This window comes from Ambystoma mexicanum, chromosome 5q (genome assembly GCF_040938575.1).
Source record: "Ambystoma mexicanum isolate Mex_15411 chromosome 5q, UKY_AmexF1_1, whole genome shotgun sequence".
Lineage (NCBI taxonomy): Eukaryota > Metazoa > Chordata > Amphibia > Caudata > Ambystomatidae > Ambystoma > Ambystoma mexicanum.
The window spans coordinates 682,946,364-682,952,363 of record NC_090933.1 but is presented as its reverse complement, the minus strand read 5'-3'; positions in this window follow the sequence as shown (position 1 = coordinate 682,952,363).

Sequence of the window (6,000 nt, the reverse complement as noted above, 5' to 3'; positions counted from 1 at the left end):
CAATTTGATTACGGTTAACTCAAGTTGCAGGTCTTGAAAATGAGGGTATTGAGTATCTTCTGTTTTGGGGAGGTTGTAGATTCTCTGTACAAATGCTGATCGCTTGCTCCTGGAAATGAGATGCATTAACAATATAAATATTTTTTGGGATTAACCATATTGCAGCCAAAAGAGAATAAATGAGAAATTGGTGATTGCTGGGCTCAATTGTACATGTCTTTAATGCTAAAAGCCGGCTTCTCCTGCCTTTTCAACCAGTTTGGATTGCATTGCCTGCACAGCCAGAAAAGGCATTCAAGAAATGATGTTGTATTTGTTAGGACCGTTTTTCTGAAGTCCACTAAGGGTTTAGTAAAACCATACAACTCCACTCTTGGTATAAGGGTGCAGCACCTGAGTAGTAGTGTAGACTGAGCAGCCAGGCCTATTTTAGGAGGGAAGAGAGGGCTGCAGGAAGTTACAAAGAACTTGTAGTATACCATGGGTTCAACACACTGCAACCAGAATTATTATAAAAACAATTAAGGTTTATTATAAATACAATTAGGGCAAGTTAAGTCTTGTGGTAAGTACTTTTTCATAGTTATAAACACATTATAACACTTGAAGGTACACAGACAAAGCATCTTTAGAATATCCAAGTAATTCTAGAAAAGTCGGACCTTATCAAACGCTATAGACCACACCTATTCATGGGAAGTAAAACCATAAGTTACTTTCTGATTACTTTCAGTAATACAAGGGTAGCAGACCCTGTCAGTTATGCAGCGACACACCGCTAAGAAATTGCTTAGTAAACCAACCTGCAAGTGTAGAAATCTAGAACTACCTTCAGGATAACGCACAGTTCTACCAGGGGAGTAAGACCTTTTGGTGTAATATATCAGTTGCTTTTCAGCTCAGTGGAACAGACAAAGCTAAGCAAGTACTCTACACTACTTAAGGATTGCTCCCGGCAGAACACGGTCAGCTAGACCTACAGAACACTAATGGCACACAGCTATAACCTGTTACAGTTGCTTTTCAGGTCAGTGCTACACGGAGTAAGGTAAGCAATAACTTTCCAATGTATTTTAGGATGGCACACCGCTAACTCAAGGCAAGTAAAACCTATATACTTTTTAAGGAAGCTACCAGCAACTTGAAGGTATGTATTAATGAGGCAGATTTATTCTAGACAGTAACGGCTAGTCCAGGAAAGCAAGACCCAGTTGGGGCACTCATACATTTATATCCCAAGAGTAGTAGTAAAGGGAATCCAACAGCATTACTTTTGGGCAAGTGGCACAACCAATTCACAGGTGGGTAAAACAACTTTATTGAATGGCAAAACACAATCCTGGTTAGTAAGAACATTTGTAACTGCTCACTCTGACAGTTACTAACCAACTCTTTCACACGTAAGTACTTGTTATACTTTTCATGCCCAAATCCTTTACTTATCCAGTACTTCCCTAGTCTAAGGCATGAGTTTGCTCAGGCGGAAGAGAGAACCTAGTGGCCAGCTGTTGGCAGGGTGAGATAGGGTTCTGTTGTAGCAAAAGTCTGAGTTTCTGTGCGAGACTTTTCAGACATGTAGTTCACTTAAGAGTTAGTCCAGGGACTTCTGAGAAGACGCTCTAGCAGGATTCCAGCAGTGGGCATGGGTGAACTGGACGAGAGGCCTCCCAATCACACACACCACAAAGATGCACAAGAACCACAAAGGCTTAAGGGAGGTAAATACCACAGCATGGAAGAAGAATTGCAGCAGGTGAGACTTCAGGTTTTTGGTTGCAGATCCTGGTCAGTGGATTCCTTTGTCATGAAGACGGAAGTTAGGACTTTGGAAGGGATTTGGCAGCAGAGATCAACTGAGAAGGCTCCAGACAAGAGTTTGACGGCCGGATGCGGGTCTGTAGTTCTGGTGCCCTTTTCAGGAGCCAGGAGAAGACTGAATATTGCCTGTCGGAATCTCGTCACTTGCAAGGTCCAGCACTCTGCTGAGGGGACTGTTCAGACTTGATTCAGGTCTCTGGAGGTCTGCGGGATGCTACAAGGTTTCAGCTCGATTTGGAATTCCGAAGACCGTGCACCGCACACTGGCTTGAGGTCCCAGGTTATTTTGTGTATTGCAGCACAGCAAGGTCGCAACATGTTGTGGGATGGCTCAAAATGCAGGTCTTCAGTCTAGTGGCTTCAGGCTCTGGGTCGTCGAGTCCCCAAGTCGCTTGGCAGGAAGGGCTACTGCAGACTCTGGTTACACAGCAGGCTCTCCGGTCGCTGGAAATCATCGCAGCCGTGGTTTCTTCGGCTTGCTCGTCGAATTTGGGTCCAGTGGTTGACTACCTCTTTAGCTTCCAGGATCACTTTATGCTTCCAGCATCACTTTTTATAAAGAAACCAACATTCAAACATGGGAGGGTTGGCAGTCCTTTCCGGACAGCCAGCCTCCCAGTTTGAACTGGACTCTCGCAGGTAGGCTGGAAGACAGAGGGCTGCTGAGCTTTGGACGCCTCCCTCGCTGCCTGCCTTCTCAAGACACTGGAGCCAGGGCAGGCTTAACAGGTCTCCCGCCGAAGATAAAATTGACACACAGGATTTTCCCACCCTTGTGGTCAGAGGAAGGAACAAGGGACCAGGAACGCTAAAATGTAAAGACTCGGGTAATTTTAGTCAAATGAGCCCCCATGGATGCCTTCACCAGGCTGTGGAAACAACCCACTGATAGGTACACCGAATTAGGAAAGTTTCACCACCACCAGCCATTAGATGAGCGTGTCCCAGTAACACATGTTAGTTAGAATGAGAAAGGGGATACATTGTATCTCCCCAACACTCCACTTATTGTGCGGGGTACTGGTATCACCTAAATAAAGTTTTAGAGAGGCTAAAAGTTCCTTTCTATCCTTGGGAACTAGTTCTCACAAGGTTAGCCAGAGAAAGTAGAAGGGGTGCCCAAAGGGCAACCCTATAAAATTAAAAGGACACTAATGGAGTCTTAAAAATGACACCCGTAAAAGATTCTGTGTGGTATAGGGGGAAAAATAATCCACCAGTAAAGCAAAAAGCTCTGGGGTTCTCACGTAAGGTAGATTTGGTATGAAGGATTTAGTACCAAGGTTAAAATCTTACCTAATGCATACCATGACCAGGTATGGATAATTTGTAGAGATTACCCTGTCAGACTAAAATGCTACCCATTTGCTGGGACCTTATGGTCCAGCCGCTGTCGGGAATGCAAGTGACCTTTGAACCTGCCCTTCCCCTTTGAAGAGTAGGAGCTGCAGATGCCAGCAGATTGGTGCAGCACATGTCCATGAATTGCACTATGCTTTTGGAATGGAGCTTTAATGAAGTGGGGGCGAGCGGGTGAGTCTGTTTAGCTAGCTTCTCTTTCAGAAAGACTTACTCATAATCTCTCTCCATATAAAGCAAGAAATCTGTTTGTTCCTTATACAATTCCACCCTGCTCCACCAAATTACCAGTTATCTGTTCAGACTTTCCGGACACCACTGGCTACATGACATTTGGACACTCCACCCCAGATTTCAGCCCCTTCACACATTAGACTCCAGCCTGAAATCGGTGTGGTCGTAGAAGGACCGGACAAAGCTCTCGACGCAAGAATCGGAAACTCTCATGGGCCTCAAACACAGTTTCCGATATTTGCACCGCAACGTACTGGGGTGAAGCGACAGGTGGGGAGAGAGCACAGAAGTTCCTAGTTTTGGATTGTATTCATCATTTATATAGCATGGGTCCCATTTGTATGGGAGGGCTCAGGAATGCGAGACGGACTAGTAGTTTCTCACAAGTAGCCATTTTATTACACTATGGGTGAGATAAATTCCTCGCTTTCCCAGATGTAAAGAGGATTTCCTTAACTGTCAAACGAAGACTAAAGGAAAACTCGAATATCAAAAGGTATCTGTCCCTCACACTTGTACATATAACAATCATACAGGTATCGCATGGCCATTCAAACACAAACTTTGTGACCATGCATCCTTGTAACCAGGGTCGGATTCCCTTCCCCAGGATTAATTCAGGATATTCGAAATCAAAATTAAGAAAGTTCTTTCAATTGCCAAGTTCTGCTCCAAATACAACAAAGTTCTTTTCACTCCAGAAGTCTTCCACTTGGTTTGTCAAGTTTCCACAAGCTCTTGCTTGAAACTAAAAAGCCTGTCTTCACACTGTCAGTAGTCGATATATCTTCTCTTTGGAGAACAATCACTTCCACAATACTTCATAAACAGTAGTTTAGCATGATGATTTTAGCACAGTTCAATGTGGACTTGCCACTTTCTTTTCACCACAACCTTCAACCGCACTGCAGTACTTTAATCTTCTTCTGGGTCCACTTATAGTCCCTTTCCTGGTGTAATCGCCTGCCAGAATAAAACTCCTGCCACTACTGCAAGTACTATGTGGAGGCTTGCTTCATACTTTCCACACTTAGATCTTTGGTGTGGAAAGTTAATCAAAGTGAACGTCTTAGAAAAGTCTTTGACTTTCAACAACATTGGAGTTCACAACTTCTTCCAGGGTACATTAGTTCCACAGATTTGTTTGCCACGTGCAAGGCAGGCACGGGTCGTATAGCTCAGTGGCAATGCACTAGTCTTGAAAGCAAGGTGACGCAGAGCAACACAGGTGCGAATCCCGCTCTTAGAAGCCTCTTGGTATTAAGCGCATTATTAAAAAACGTATTTTCTGATGTTTGTTAATCTGCTTAGAATCACATGCTGTGCATAGCTCCGACATCCAGTGGTCTCTGCGGAGTATTGCATTTTATTTTTCGTAGTCGAAGGGGACGTCGACAAGGCGTGTCTGTAACACTATCACTAGTGTGACGTGCGTTGTACCCACAATCCCTCACACGTCGAGGTCCCTCTGTTTGTATTTTTTCTGCCCAGCTACTGGTCGCCTTTATGCGGAGCTCCTCGAGAGACATTGCCAAATAGTTTCTTCGACCTTTGGTCGTTAGTTATTAATATCAATAACGTAGATCCCTCCCTCGCCGCAGAGCTGTTTCTCGTAATGCATTGTCATATTACTCTTCCCCCTTGATACTTTCTACAAGAAGGGCTTTTCTCTTGCCACCTTTGGGTTCCTTCTGCTGCACCAGCAAGTTTCCGTCTTTAGGAAAAATGTATCCCCCTTTATTTATAATTGCCTTTTGCTTGCGCAATGCTGGGCATCATCTTCCCTTTTAGTAATCATCCTCTGTGTAGATTACATTTGTTTTGTTCAAATATTAATTACATCAAGCTGTGGAACAAGATCAGAATGTAAACTGCAGGGTACGGGTAGGTCTGCGTCCGCCCCTAAGGACAAATCCATTGGAGCAAAGTTGCAGGTCTCGAGCTGCCAACATGCTCAATTTAGAATTGGGGTACTAGCACCCCCGGGACAATGGCTGTCCTATTTGAACTGCCAGGTGGCTGGAAAATACGTAAAACCATCAGAATTGGGCCGATTAATGTGGTCCTCGAGAGTAGGGAATTGTACCGCGGCTGGGCAACTGATCAAGGGGGGAGCGCGCAGCAGAGAATCCTGTGATTTGTGATACGAAGAGCAAGAGGTAATGCCAACAAATCTAGTCCATGACTGGGGCACCTGCGGGTCTGGTATCAAGAGAAGCGCACTGTTAAGGGCCAAACTTGGAGTTGTCCACTGAGCTCATGCTAACGACCAGGTGCACACCATGTGACTAGGCCGATAGGGCGGGGTAACATTCCAGGTAATTAATCAGTTCAGTAGCTGTAAACCAAGGCGATGGAAAAGTGGAACCAGGAGAGGGTTGGGGTAGATTAGGATGTCGCAAATGGGTCAAGGGATTATAGGGGACTGGTAGAATATATATAGGTGGTAGCGAATGAGGGTGTGGGGAATAACTGTATATTTACATCATGAGTGATTTCCTTCCTTAAGTGCCAAGGATGAGTATGCTCATCCTTTTTGCATAGACTTGCATAATAGCCTAGCAGTTAAGGGGTTAAAAACCCTTGTAC